Source organism: Erpetoichthys calabaricus, chromosome 12, assembly GCF_900747795.2.
Source record: "Erpetoichthys calabaricus chromosome 12, fErpCal1.3, whole genome shotgun sequence".
NCBI classification, from domain to species: domain Eukaryota; kingdom Metazoa; phylum Chordata; class Cladistia; order Polypteriformes; family Polypteridae; genus Erpetoichthys; species Erpetoichthys calabaricus.
In genome coordinates, this window is record NC_041405.2 from 4,816,923 (window position 1) to 4,832,306 (window position 15,384).

At 39.9% G+C, this 15,384-nt stretch overlaps 1 long non-coding RNA gene across 1 annotated transcript; it reads right to left on the reverse strand.

Moving 5' to 3' along the window:
• Window positions 1-53: 53 nt before the first annotated feature.
• On the reverse strand, window positions 54-3,702 carry LOC127529784 (uncharacterized). The gene is made up of 3 exons (XR_007936395.1): window positions 3,652-3,702; window positions 339-386; window positions 54-103 (listed from the first exon to the last, which is right to left on the reverse strand). It is a non-coding gene; the product is annotated as an uncharacterized LOC127529784 (long non-coding RNA).
• Between the last annotated feature and the right edge of the window lie 11,682 nt (window positions 3,703-15,384).

Below are 15,384 nucleotides of genomic sequence, written 5' to 3' on the forward strand. Positions count from 1 at the left end.
GTGTGTTGCTGATATGCACTGCTCATTTCCAAGAAGTTGAAGGGCCTTTACTTACCCAAACCCTGCTGAGGGTAGCCTCGTGCACCATATCCAGGGAAGCGACCTGCACAGGAGAGTATAGATGTGAACATAAAGCCACCTACTGTGAGACTTGACAAAGCTGGCACTTCTTGCCCACATTGGCTCAAGTGACTGTTGGTGCCCAGTAATAGCAGATGATCACCCTTTTTGCCATGTTGAAGATACTCAGTTAATCAGCCATAGACCTGGTGGTCCTCAGTCTCACCTCAACACAGCTCACTTGTTCACTTTGCTCCATCTGTCCTCTCATGACTTACCTCCAAACTTGCCAGGCTTGGCTCCAAGTCCCAGTCCAAGACCGGCAGCTGGAAGGAAAAACAAACGTGATTAGGTTGGAAGCCATCCAGGTTGCAAAATCTGTGTTGTGACTGAGGTAATATCTTCTTGGCCAACTGGAATGGAATCAGAAAAAAGAAAAACACTCATGTCGACACGATTCCCAGTCAGCCAAGCTTCAAACTATAAACACAGACAGCTTCAGGATTATTGACATATGAGGAGAAGAGGGGAACAGTTAGCAAGAAGTGTCATCAGGTTCACAGTGTGTGTGTGTGTGTGTGTGTGTGGCTGGGAGGGGGCATGTTACAGAGGTGTCCATAAAGGCTAAAAAGTGCAAGACCCTGGTGGCCAAGCTATGCTTATACATCATCAGGCTATGTCATTAGAGCACGGCCATCTTACTTGGAGGAGGTCTCCTCCAGGTTTATCTTCATATGTACCAAATGACTAATTCTGAGGAACAGAAGTGAGCACATCTGATACACAAACAATTGGGCAAAATGGGCATCCTAATGTCTAGCCATCCTCATCCACCATGTATTCTAAGGAGATTTGTAGATGAAGATCTTGCCATATTCATTTTGACAATGCCAAACCAGATCAGTAAGAGCAGGCAATCAAACACATCCATATTGATCATGTCAAGCATGATGTATACAAACAGAGGATCAGAGCTCTCTATATCCATAAAGTCAAGTGTGAACTCCCTCATGATAATCCAGGGAATCATATGTATCAATAATGCTAATGTCAAGCATGATGCATTAAAGCAGAGGTTCAGCTATATCAATATTCATAATGCAGTTATGATCCATAAGAACAGAGAATCACACACATCCACATTTATAATGTCGAGCATTAGTCATAGCAGCAGAAGACTAAAGATATATTCATAAGTGCAAGGATGGTAGGTGAAAACAGAGATAGATAGATAGATAGATAGATAGATAGATAGATAGATAGATAGATAGATAGATAGATAGATAGATAGATAGATAGATAGATAGATAGATAGATAGATAGATAGATAGATAGATTTTAACTACGACATTTTAGCGTAGTTAGCAGGATTAGATAGATAGATAGAACTTTATTTGTCCCCAGGTGGAAACTTGGCTTTTTATAGATGCTCTTGATAGCAGTAATATCCACCATGACCTACAGAAAAGATCAGACATACCCAAATCTATAATATCAACTATAATTAGCAGAATATCACCAACATCATATTTAACAGATAAAATATGATGCATAATAACGGAGGTCCAACCTCATTTCTGTTTATAATGCCATGCGTGATCCACAAGAGCTGAGGTTCAACCACATCTGTATCTACTAGAGGATATGGACTCTCATTCATAATAAACTATCAAATGTAATCTTTAGAAGTGGAGAATCAGACATAAGACTCAGCCACACTGATGATATCAAATGTGATTAATAAATATCCATATTGACAAAGTTAAGGATGATCCCCAATGTGATCAATACAACTAGAAGATCAGACTCGTCCATATTGATCATTTTAAGGGTGATCCTTATGAGTAGATAGGATCAGATTCATCCATATTGTTAATATCAAATGTGATCAATACAAGTAGGGGATCGGACACATCCATCTGGATAATGTTAGGGATGACACATATGAGTAGAAGATCAGATTCATCCATATTGATAATATTAAATATGTTCTATAGGAGGAGAAGCTAAGACATATCCATATTGATAGTGTTTATAAGATCAGAAAGTCAAACACATCCGTCTTGATGATGTCCTTGATAAAGTGTGACCCAAAAAGCAGAACAACCAACCCTGAACATTCTACCAATCCATCATATGGCACATCCGTGCCCACCCACACTCACTCATATGAGACCACTTTAGAGCCACTAGTTAGCCAATCACTAATTGCCCAGACATGCAGTAAATGTCTACAAATCCACACAAACGGTGCCCAAGGTGGGATTTTAGCCCCAAACTCTGGGACAGCAGTGCCAGCCTTTGTGTCACCCTGCTGGTGTCTAGCAAATTCTTCCCAGTTGTACAGTGTTGTCTGACGGTAGAGGTTTTACGACATTCATAATAATGTTACAAGTTATGAATAATAGCTATGGACTGAAGGAGGTATATAACGAGTGAACCAAATTCACATATTGTACCTGGCTATTAATGCAAAAGGTTCTGGAGCGTTGATTAATTAAAAATAATAGATGAAGAACCAGCATTTCTACTGTATATTAAAAGAGTCATATAATAAGTGAATGAAAATCATATTAGTCATGTCACCCCAATCAATTGAGAAGGAGTTTCCAGGACGTCCATTTTTATGAGCTGTAAGTCCAAGTCATGTTAACGGGACAACATAATAGACATTTCGGTCACGTTTTATGGCCAGTCTTAATGTTATCAACTTATTGAGCTCATGTTACACCTGAATTACGGCGTATCAATAATATAAGGTATATTGATGCCTGACCAAGAACAGCAGAGGATTCAGAGCAGTAGTCATGTCAATGCCTGTGACTTTTAGGTGGTGTGGGGTGGGGTGGTAGTTATGGTGCTGGGCATTAAGCTACAAGGCCTCCAGCTCTATTCCTGCCTCCATGACCCTGACTCAGTCACTTAACCTGGCCAAGCTCCACTTGTGCTTTATCCTGATCTTGTAAGTCAAGTTGGAATAATAATAAAAAGAATTGCTAACTTCCTACTAGAGAGGTCATACGTTATGATAAATAGCTCATGGAAGCATGCCATAAACATCAGTGCAATATTGTCATTCAGTCCTTAGAAGTGGGGCATCGAATAATCCCATCACCTACCTACGTCCTCCTGTAAGTAAAAGGTTTCTTTTTAAAAGCATAAGTTCCGTAGTCCTAGTATCCTCAACTATGCCTGAGTTTTTCTGTTGGCTTTTGCCACAGAGTGAGCGTCATATGAACACAGGGGTAAGGAGTGCAGCAGGTGAGCCGATTTGGGTTTTCTGTCCCATTGTATTTTCATACGTTCCTGTTTATCCCGGTGACAGAGAGTGAGGCTCATTGCCTGTTGTTCTGAATTGCCGGTTAAACTGCCATTATATTTCAGAGCCTCAGACCAACAGCAATATTTGCTGTTTAGAGGGATGTAATGGCTGGTGACGTTCCAGAACATTCACACAGATGAGTCCTCGCTTGGTGAAATGAAGACTGTTCTGATATTCTAAGACTGAATAACTGCCGAGATGGGACGACTCCTCTCTCTTAAAACTATGCAGACCATTCCAGACGGCTCACGTCAGCTCCAGTTTCTTACCTCCTGCTTTTGCTCCTCCAAGGCCGAGCCCAAGTCTGCTTCTGGGCTGCATCCCTCCAGCAGCAGCTATGGGTGACAAAAGGAAGGACCATTGAAAAAATATCACTTGTATGTCAGGCTGAAACAAACTTACATAATGAATATATATATACTGTATATACAGTGATATGAAAAATTTTGGGACCCCCTCTCATCCTGCATGATAACTGACTCTCCTTTCAACATTAAAGATAACAGTGGTATGTCTTTCATTTCCTAGGAACATCTGAGTACTGCGGTGTTTTCTGAACAAAGATTTTTAGTGACGCAGTATTTAGTTGTATGAAATGAAATCAAATGTGAAAAACTGGCTGTGCACAAATGTGGGTCCCCTTGTCATTGTGCTGATTTGAATGCCTGTCACTGCTCAATGCTGATTGGTTGATGAGCTCATTAACCCTTGAACTTCATAGACAGGTGTGTCCATCATGAGATATAAAGGGATTTAAGGTGGTCAATTACAAGTTGTGCTTCCTTCCCTTTGACTCTCCTCTGAAGAGTGACAGCATGGGATCCTCAAAGCAACTCTCTCAAGATCTGAAAACAAAGATTGTTGAGTCTCCTGGTTTAGGGGAAGGCTACAATAAGCCATCTCAGAGGTTTAAACTGTCAGTTTCAACTGTAAGGAATGGAATCAGGAAATGGAAGGCCACAGGCACAGATGCTGTTAAACCCAGCAGGTCCAACAGGCCAAGACAAATACAGGAGCGGCATATGAGCAGGATTGTGAGAATGGTGACAGACAACCCACAGATCACCTCCAAAGACCTGCAAGAACATCCTGCTGTAGATGGTGTATCTGTACATCGTTCTACAATTCAGACATCTGTATGGCAGGGTGATGAGAAAGAAGCCCTTTCTGCACTCACGCCACAAACAGAGTCGCTTGTTGTATGCCAATGCTCATTTAGACAAGCCAGATTCATTTTGGAACAAAGTGCTTTGGACTGATGAGACACAAATGGAGTTATTTGGTCAGAACAAAAAGCGCTTTGCATGGAGGAAGAAGAACACTGCATTCCAAGACAAACACCTGCTACCTACTGTCAAATTTGGTGGAGGTTCCATCATGCTGTGGGGCTGTGTGGCTAGTTCATGGACTGGGGCCCTTGTTAAAGTCGAGGGTCGGATGAATTCAACCCAATATCAACAAATTCTTCAGGATAATGTTCAAGCATCAGTCACAAAGTTGAAGTTACACAGCAGTTGAATATTCCAACAAGACAATGACCCAAAACACAGTTGGAAATCTACAAAGACATTCATGCAGAGGGAGAAGTACAATGTTCTGGAATGGCCGTCACAGTCCCCTGACTTGAATATCATCGAAAATCTATGGGATGATTTGAAGCAGGCTGACCATCAAATTGAACTGAACTGGAGAGATTTTGTATGAAGAATGGTCAACAATACCTCCATCCAGAATCAGACACTCATCAGAGGCTATAGGAGGACAGCGTCTAGAGGACAAAAGGAGGCTCAACTAAGTATTGATGTCATATCTCAGTTGGGGGGCCCACATTTATGCACCTGTCTAATTTTGTTATGATGCATATTGCATATTTTCTGTTAATCCAATAAAGTTCATGTCACTGCTGAAATACGACTGTCTCCATAAGGCAGGTCAGATATTGAAAGCTCAGCCAATGAGAAACAAAAATCTAAAGAACTAAGAGGGGTTCCCAAACTTCTTCATATGACTGTAAATGGTGATTAAGAGGTGATGTGATCGATGTGTGAAAAATAAGGAAAGGAATTAAAACAGTGGCTTAGTTTAGTGTTAGTTTAAAATAAATTCTCCCAACAAGAACAAGGGAGACAGGCTTGGAAAGTTCTTAAGAGCCGATTTCACACAAACGTTCCAAAGGTTTTCTTCATACAAACGACCATCGACACATCGAATAAGTAAGCAGAAGAGACGTTAGGACGTCTCAACTTGGAGAATCGAGGTGAGTAGGATTGGCGAGCTTGTTGAGCGGACTTCTCGTCCCGGCTGCTCTAATGCCGGCCCACCGTTGTTGCTGGTCCTTGGTCCTGTTAGTTGAAACAGTCTCTGTCTACTTTCACAGAAGGCGCCCCACCTAAAGTTGGGTCCTGCTTTGTGTTCCAGTGCTGCTGGGATAGGCTGTGGGCTCCTGTGATCTTCAGTTGGATTAAGAATGTTTGGAAATGAATGAATTAACCTCAATAATTGATATTTGAAAATTAAATCATAAAGGTGCCCTCATATACCACCTTGGCATATAAAGGGAATTCTTCTTTTTTGCGACTTTAGATAGGCGCCAACCTACTGGGGCCTTGAATTTAATTCTGAGAATGTCCTTCTTATTTTTAATGTATTGTAGTAAATATTGGGACTTGCTGACAACAGTGTAACCCCAAATGTCTGAAGACCCGGACATCTCTTTTTAAGTATTCCAGTGTGAAGATTGCAGGTTGGGCTTCTTGGTCAGGTGTTCACGTGAACTTGTGTTACTTGTGTCCCTGTATTAGAAGAAGTGAATCTGGAAGATGGCTGCAGGGATTTTCATTTGAGGTACTAGAGGTGTAATGCGTGCTCAAGCCAGCAGTAGGCAGCACCCTTTTCATTCACTGCCTCATTGTAAGCAGTTGGGGTGAGCAGAAGACAAGCACTGGCAGAGAACGAAAGTGCGATGAGGCCTGGTCTGGCAGCCACTCTGGCCTGAGAAGAACATGTGGCTTCTCTGTTGTTCCTTTAATGTCCCGACCACAGATTTTCATACTCCTGGTGATTCCAGCTTTCTCAATGCAAGGTGTCACCAGGGTATCCACACAGCATCACCTTCCCCTACTGAATATCAGGGCACTATGTTGACTGACCACAAAGAGGTCCTTGTCCAGTCCAGCCCACCAGATGTCAGCATAACATCAAACCGTCCATTTTGAACAGCTGCCTTTATTCTGAATTAAACTGTATAATATTGTGGTGCGGGAACAAACTGGGAGCCTTACCTCTGTACGATGGCAAAAACTGTCGTCCAAGAGCTCCAGCACTCTGTGGCTTGATGGCTGGATTGAGAAAAACGAAAAAAAACAAAAACACCATTATAGTGGAGTAGCACAAAATATAAAGACGTCTTCTGATCAGAGCTGCACCACTGGGCACCCACAAAAGCCCAATGTGTTCAGCACCAGCAAAGAAAAGCCAGCTTGTGTTGTTCTCTCCTACACCGACATGTTAAATTTCACGAGCTCCTGCGGCTGGGGATTATGAGGGAATGGGAAGAGGATCATTGATACCACAGACAGGAGACGTTCTGTCCCTGGGCTAGCAGGCTGGCTGGGCTCCAAGGGGCTTCTTTACCTCTCAGTGTTATGGCCCTTTGGGGTGCCGTGTGAAACTCGCATACAAACACCAAGAGGCGCGAAGGAGATGCCAGTCGGCAGAGACCTCTGAGGCCGTGGATGTCAGGCTCAGCCCAGAGGATTCTGTTTCTGTTGGTTCATTCTGGCCATCCATTGAACCCTTTGGTAAATTGGCTGGCATTTATCAGCTTACATAGAGACATTCGTGTAGAATATGAAAGGCACTATATAATAGATAGATAGATAGATAGATAGATAGATAGATAGATAGATAGATAGATAGATAGATAGATAGATAGATAGATAGATAGATAGATAGATAGATAGATAGTATTTGGTATAGTAGGCAGGATTAGATACACAAAATTTTTATATCTATCAAACTATTATATAGTGCCTTTAAATACCAGCACACACTCCCAGACTTTTTTACTTTATACAAGACAGACTGACTTTAGTCAAAATGGACATGTTTTTAACCTGTAAAAATATATTTTTATTTGAAAATTAGATATTACACGGCTACTTGAAGTCCAACTAAAGACAAGCATGTTTGCTTTTCTAATATGACGTAATTGTGTTGTATGTCATAATAAGGAGGTACACATGAAAAAAAATGAACAAATGGGATTGTTTACTTAAGTTATTCTAACTTGAAATAATCCTCTTAGGTGATATTTGAGTTACATTGGCATCATTTTCTTCTGAACACAATTCAATCCTTTTGAAACAAAACCATTTGATTATTTTCTTTTAACAGAAGCACAATCCGCCTTGGGTATTGATCTCTTTACTCAGCTACTGTAAATTAATCTTTCCTAAAATTATCACTTTTTTAACACTCAAAACACATAATACCCATTTTAACTAGGCAGAGTAAGTTGACTTTATTGAAAATAAACAGCCTTTATGCAAATGACTTTCATGTATTTGCATAAAGATCCACCCCTTTTGTTGCATTGTGGTCCAAGGGATCAGCACACCTTCATACAGCTGGAAAGAAAGTTCTGGGCTCTCAGAAAATTCATTTACTCCAAATACAGAGGGCGTTGTGTGGTTATGGATGATCTATCTATCTATCTATCTATCTATCTATCTATCTATCTATCTATCTATCTATCTATCTATCTATCTATCTATCTATCTATCTATCTATCTATCTATCTATCTATCTATCTATCTATCTATCTATCTATCTATCTATCTATCACTTCTTCCCTTTTATTTCCTTATTTCTGAGAATTTTTCAAAACAGTATACAACAATCAGCTCTGAAAAGGAGTAACTGCTTCAATACCTAACAACGATTAACATGAATAATGGGGCCAAGTCTTAACCAGCCCGACTCATCCTTGTGTTTAAAACCCAGCAGAACGTATTCCTCACATGTCCTCAAAAAAGTCAGCAAATCCGGCTGGGGATTTCTAGACTAACACCGTAAAAGGAGGTTTATTGGACATGGACATGGACAGCTGCTCCCATTATGGAGTGTGATTTCTTCTGGGGGTCAACACATAGATCAGAGCTATGGACTTTACTAAACACATGTCCACAACCTGAAAATGAAAAAGGAAAGCAGACGTGGCGTGTGGGTACAGGCCTCCCGCTTCTTGCTTTGTCTCTTTTCTTTGACATTTCCAACATGGTGACGTAACACTGCTGAGGCCGCTTGTACAAATCTGTTTGTGAGAACTTTTGCTTTCAGACATTAGTGTTAAAAGAAATCCTTCACTGCGGACCTACACCTCCAAACTTTAAATTCTTGGAGATTTTCTGTTGTGAGGGTTAAACATTCAGCCTCGTCAACATCACATCATAAGCAGCACATTTGGCCATTCAATAAGGCAGTTGTCTTCATGGCATCTCCAGTTAGATTTGGAATGATGATGCCATGCCAGGTTCTAGAACTTTCATTTTGAGCCAAGATCCTCGAGCTACATACTCAAGTAAAACGTAAGGGGAACCCTCAGTAGAAGAGAGTCCAGCCAATCTTGTTTGGTTTCCTTGTTTTTGTCCTCATTGGAGGACGTTCATCCAGTTATGTCTAAAGATTCCACGTGATTGAACAAAGTCATCCAAACTCCGTTCATCTGACGACAGCCAAAATAGTGAGTGGAACTCCAATAGAATCAATGAGAGGAAATTCAGGTATCTGAGTTACTCAACGGCTCCATTAAATCAGCATACGAACAAAACAAACTCTCACATTAGGAGATGACGTCCTATCAGTTAAATAAACCCAAACCTTTGCTTCTATAGAAACTTTATTTCTACAACTGAATTAAACTGGCAAATCATCAGATCATTTATTGAGTAAGATTACCAGGTAACCAGTTACACCACATGGTATAATACAACTGTAAAAAACGACTGTTAATTACCCAGAGTAACACCAAGTGATAGACCTCTGCTTCAGTGACATCTCTTGTTCTTTTGAATGCTCCCATTTGGAGGTCTCCACAGCGGATCATTCATCTCCATCTCCTTGTTTTCTTCATGTCCTCCCTCACCACATCCATAAACCCTCCTTATCTTTCCCTCTTGCCTGGCAGTTCCATCCTCCTCAATTCTTTTCCCGATGCCCCCCTCATCTCTCCTCTGCACATTCTGAGACCACCCCAATCTCACCTCCGCGACCTGGCAGGGCGATCACAGGTCAGGGAAACCTGAAGTGAGTCTGTGCTTTTCAAATCAGAAGCCCATCAGTACATCACAAACCTGTTGTTGTCTCTTCATGGTTATTAATTTATGGAACTAAATTAAAGATCTAAATAACTAAAAGTCACTTTCTGGAACCTTCATGTGGATCAAATGAGGACCAAAAATGGTTCTCCTCTGGTGTCACTCTGAAGAAGCACCCTGGTGTCTTTATTTTCCAGAGTGTGGTCCAAAGCCACTTTCACAAAAACACCATGAAATGCGCGGCCGTCATCTTTACCTGACACATCTCAACGGCTGGACTTATCAAACACTCTCTGCAGTAACTTTACAAAACACGTGGCTCCTTAACACCAGTGAATGATGTGAGGGCTAAAATGGCATTGACTTGACACGGAACATCACTGCACAATGGGCAAGCATTCAGGAAAAAAGAGCAGCAAACCCCCCAAGTAAGCCCCCTCTGAAAAAAAAAACAAACACCTGATCTGAGAGACGTCGTCACCTTGGCAACAGCACCCTGTGGCACCCAAGTGTGATTGGTCACTCTGTAGGCCAATAAGATTCACTTGCATTGAGTGGACGTCAATCAGAGAGCTTTGACTTAACATGCAGAGGGCTTCACGTCGGTCAAGAGAACTCAATTCAAACACATCTGCTTGATTTTCTGGGCTTTTATGGTTTACAACGGAATTATTTGTGTTAGCCGAGGGATATTTAACTCAATGTAACAATTAAGAAAAAACAAGTTACTTCTAATACAGTTCATCAAAATCATTTCATACCCATACACAGATATTGGGTGTCAGTAACATTCAGTCACTAATCCCACCTTAACACAAACCCCTTACTGTTAAGTCACTATATGATAGATAGATAGATAGATAGATAGATAGATAGATAGATAGATAGATAGATAGATAGATAGATAGATAGATAGATAGATTTTGGTATAGTAGGCAGGATTAGAATAGATAGATAGATAGATAGATAGATAGATAGATAGATAGATAGATAGATAGATAGATAGATAGATAGATAGATAGATAGATAGATAGATAGATAGATAGAATTTGGTATAGTAGGCAGGATTAGAATAGATAGATAGATAGATAGATAGATAGATAGATAGATAGATAGATAGATAGATAGATAGATAGATAGATAGATATGAAAGGCACTAATTAATAGATAGATAGAATTTGGTATAGTAGGCAGGATTAGAATAGATAGATAGATAGATAGATAGATAGATAGATAGATAGATAGATAGATAGATAGATAGATAGATAGATAGATAGATAGATAGATAGATAGATAGATAGATATGAAAGGCACTATATAATAGATAGATAGATAGAATTTGGTATAGTAGGCAGGATTAGATAGATAGATAGATAGATAGATAGATAGATAGATAGATAGATAGATAGATAGATAGATAGATAGATAGAATTTGGTATAGTAGGCAGGATTAGAATAGATAGATAGATAGATAGATAGATAGATAGATAGATAGATAGATAGATAGATAGATAGATAGATATGAAAGGCACTAATTAATAGATAGATAGAATTTGGTATAGTAGGCAGGATTAGAATAGATAGATAGATAGATAGATAGATAGATAGATAGATAGATAGATAGATAGATAGATAGATAGATAGATAGATAGATAGAATTTGGTATAGTAGGCAGGATTAGAATAGATAGATAGATAGATAGATAGATAGATAGATAGATAGATAGATAGATAGATAGATAGATAGATAGATAGATAGATAGATAGATAGATAGATAGATAGATAGATAACCCATAACCTCACAACGCCCTCTGTATTTGGAGTAAATGAATTTTCTGAGAGCCCAGAACTTTCTTTCCAGCTGTATGAAGGTGTGCTGATCCCTTGGACCACAATGCAACAAAAGGGGTGGATCTTTATGCAAATACACAAAAGTCCTGTGCATCAAGCTTGTTTATTTTCAATGAAGTCAACTAGTTAAAATGGGTATTATGTGTTTTGAGTGTTAAAAAAGTGTTAATTTTAGGAAAGATTAATTTACAGTAGCTGAGTAAAGAGATCAATACCCAAGGCGGATTGTACTTCTGTTAAAAGAAAATAATCAAATGGTTTTGTTTTAAAAGGAATGAATTGTGTTCAGAAGAAAGTTATGCCAATGTTACTCAAATATCACCTAAGAGGATTATTTCAAGTTAGAATAACTTAAGTAAACAATCCCATTTCATTTGTTCATTTTTTTTCATGTGGACCTCCTTATTATGACATACAACACAATTACGTCATATTAGAAAAGCAAACACGCTTGTCTTTAGTTGGACTTCAAGTAGCCGTGTAATATCTAATTTTCAAATAAAAATATATTTTTACAGGTTAAAAACATGTCCATTTTGACTAAAGTCAGTCTGTCTTCTATAAAGTAAAAACGTCTGGGAGTGTTGCTGTTATTTAAAGCAATGCAATTTGTGTATTTTGTTCCTCCGCAGATGACCCTTCTTATGTGACACCAGAGACATTTGAGTCAGCTGTACTAGAGACAGACACATAGAGAGTTAACGCCCACTGGTGTTCAGTAAGCACAATTGAAGTTAACTGTCTAACAGCGACATCCCCCAGACGCATGTATGTTGGAGTCCAGAATAAGTGAGGTGGAAACAGGTGAGTGGTAAATTGAGTGCGCTGATTTGTGTTTTCTGTTGAACTGAGTAGATTTATTAATTTGAGTACATTTTAGATTTCCATGATGCTGAAGGGTGGAGACATCTTAAATGTTAGTTGGATATACAAGTAAGAATGTCACTGGTCTCTGTACGAGTGACAATAATACAACTACTAATGTACAGGGAAGGCTTTATCTATTTGACCAAAGCTGCTACTTAGGTGGGCACTCACTTCCCTAGACCCTTAAAACTGTGTAGGCGCTAAAACTCTAGAGACGTCCAGTTTTCCTCCCACATCCTTAAAAATGTCCAAATTAGATTATGAGGGGGCTTCAGACTGGACCCATATGAGTGTACAGTAAATGTGTGTGTGAGAGAGCAGATAGATAACAAATAGTCACTACGTACAATAGATGTATTTTAGTGTAGTTGGTAGGATTAAATAGATTTATAAATAAATTGATTATAAAACACTACATAGCATAAACATAGAAATTAATTTTAGTGTATTTGGCAGGATTAGATAGACTTTTTAAAAAGATAAGACAGGATTGAAATTGTACTTGGCATGAATAGATAGATAGATAGATAGATAGATAGATAGATAGATAGATAGATAGATAGATAGATAGATAGATAGATAGATAGATAGATAGATAGATGAAAGGCACTATATGATAAATAGATAGAGTGGCACCCTGTTCACTGCTTGACCCCATGGATGATGGATGACGTCCAGCCCCCCCTGACACTCTGAATATCATTCCATACGCTTGAGAGTTTTTATGTTTTTATGATTTGATTTCTGCTCTTTGATGTATGTATTTCATGTATTTCTGATGCTTTTGAGATGGCTTGCAGGTGCGTACAGAGTTCTCAGTCGCTCTTATAGAAGAATGATATTTAAATCGAGACCCGACAGCTTTTTTTTTTCAACACTCACATTTGTTCCTGAAGTTTCGAGACCGTTCTGGTCACTTAATGGTGGCACCCGAGAGTGGTGACGTGTCGCACGTTGATCAGCACATGCAAGTAAGAATTTCGCAGGACTGTCTATGTGACAATAAGGACCCTATAAACCAGTGAGTCAGTGTGCTGCTCAAATGAAGGACATTTTGAATATTCTGGCCTGTTGTTTCCCAACATGGTTGCGACGTTGTCGCGCGCCTGATCGCAGTTCAGCACCACCGAACGGGGACAGCACCGGCGGCGCGGAGACGCTCGGCTCAGGATGGCCGCAACACGCCCTAACCCTAACCCTAACTCCAGTTACATTTCAAAAGTCAGCCTGGAAACAGAGGGACAAAATGCACGATGGGCTGGTCATCCCGTATCTCACTTTTAAATCCATATTTAAAGTGTCGTTCATCTTTTGCAAGCCTATTCCCAAATCCACACATACAACAAACAGAGTTGAATTTAAATAAATTATAATCAGACAATGAAAAATACAAATAGATGATAGTCGCATTATTGAAAGTAGATGGACACAATGCATGCATAGCTTTTCATCACTTTAAAATCTATCAGTCATCTTTTGCAAGACATGTTCTCAAGCAATCGTTACATTTATATGAATTATAATCAAGCAGTAAAAAATAAAAATAAATGACAGTTACAATTTGAAACTTGGCTGTGAAAGCAAATGCTCAGAATGCACGGACAGGTCCTCGTTATACACACTCATATGCTGTAACCCATCGCTTGTATTTCAAGTCATCTTTTGCAATACAAATTCTAAATAGGCGTGCACTGCAATATCAACATTTATTGGAATTATAATCACACAATGAACAAATAAAAAAGAAAACACCCGAAGGGCAGAGTTGCGTTACACACATACTGTACATCCCGTTGTGTAGAGATTTCAGGTATTGCTAATTTTGCAATGTACATTTAAATGCAAATATGCAAACCCTACATTTATATGAATTATAATCATATGATAAAAAGGTCAAAATTCATCGAAAAGGCTTTCAAGTGATCGCCGGACTGTCAAGGCTTCGCCAAGAGACACGCGCGCGCGCTCTGATAAACTCGCCACGCACTCGCGCACACGTCACGCTTTGATCGCATTTCTCGCGTTAGTATTTTAGTGCGCTTTTATCGCAAAAATGAACGAGCGCTGCGCTTGGCTTCTTTTAACTTGGTTTGGGTTTCATCAGCCCGCCAAATAACTTCCAGCAATCTGCTGCTTGTCGCCGATTACATCTATGGGGTCGTTTCATTCACATTTCGATAACGGCAGGCGCAACCCACCGTGCAGCCCGAGGCACTTCATTCCCCGGGGAATTCATTAACGCAGATCGGTTCGGCTGTTCGGGTGTATGTTCTGCGTCCTGATCACTCAGACCACCCGCTGCCTCAGATAACTTAAGGAGGCAACGAGGGTCTTTTCGAAGTGCCGCCAGTTCGTTGAGGAGTAGCACCTCCCTCTTATTTAAACTGGCATAAGCAACGGGCACCGCACTCTTCCTTCAGCTGGCACTAAATAACGGGCATTGCGCTCACACGTAAATTGTCAGTTAGCAACAGTCATCGCGCCCTTATTTAAATTGCACAACTACGTATAAAGCTACAAATTCGGATTGTTTTTAAATGTGAACACTTTAAAGTACAATCCGCGCGCAATACGTCACTCAAGTGGAGCGGATTAATATACATTTTTAATTTCTAACAATTTTGCCAATGTCTGGAGACCGCGCTCATATTCGCCCCCATTTAGAAATTCCCCGACATCGCCGCATTCACTGAGCCCCCTTCTCAGTCAGGTCCACTTGCATCTTTTATTTGTGATGATTCTTTGGGCTCATTTTAGAGAACAGCTTTTTTGGGTTCTCCTACTTTTACGCAACGCACCCTGCCCCGTAAATGAAATAAATGTAGCACTCCACGCTTGTGTTATATAGTGCCTTTCATTAGAGCACTCACTCAGCATTTTACATTATAATGAATATTTCCGTCTCTCTTGACTCGCTGTCTTGAGTGACCCCAGAGGTGCACACCTTAAAGCGTACAAGTTAACACA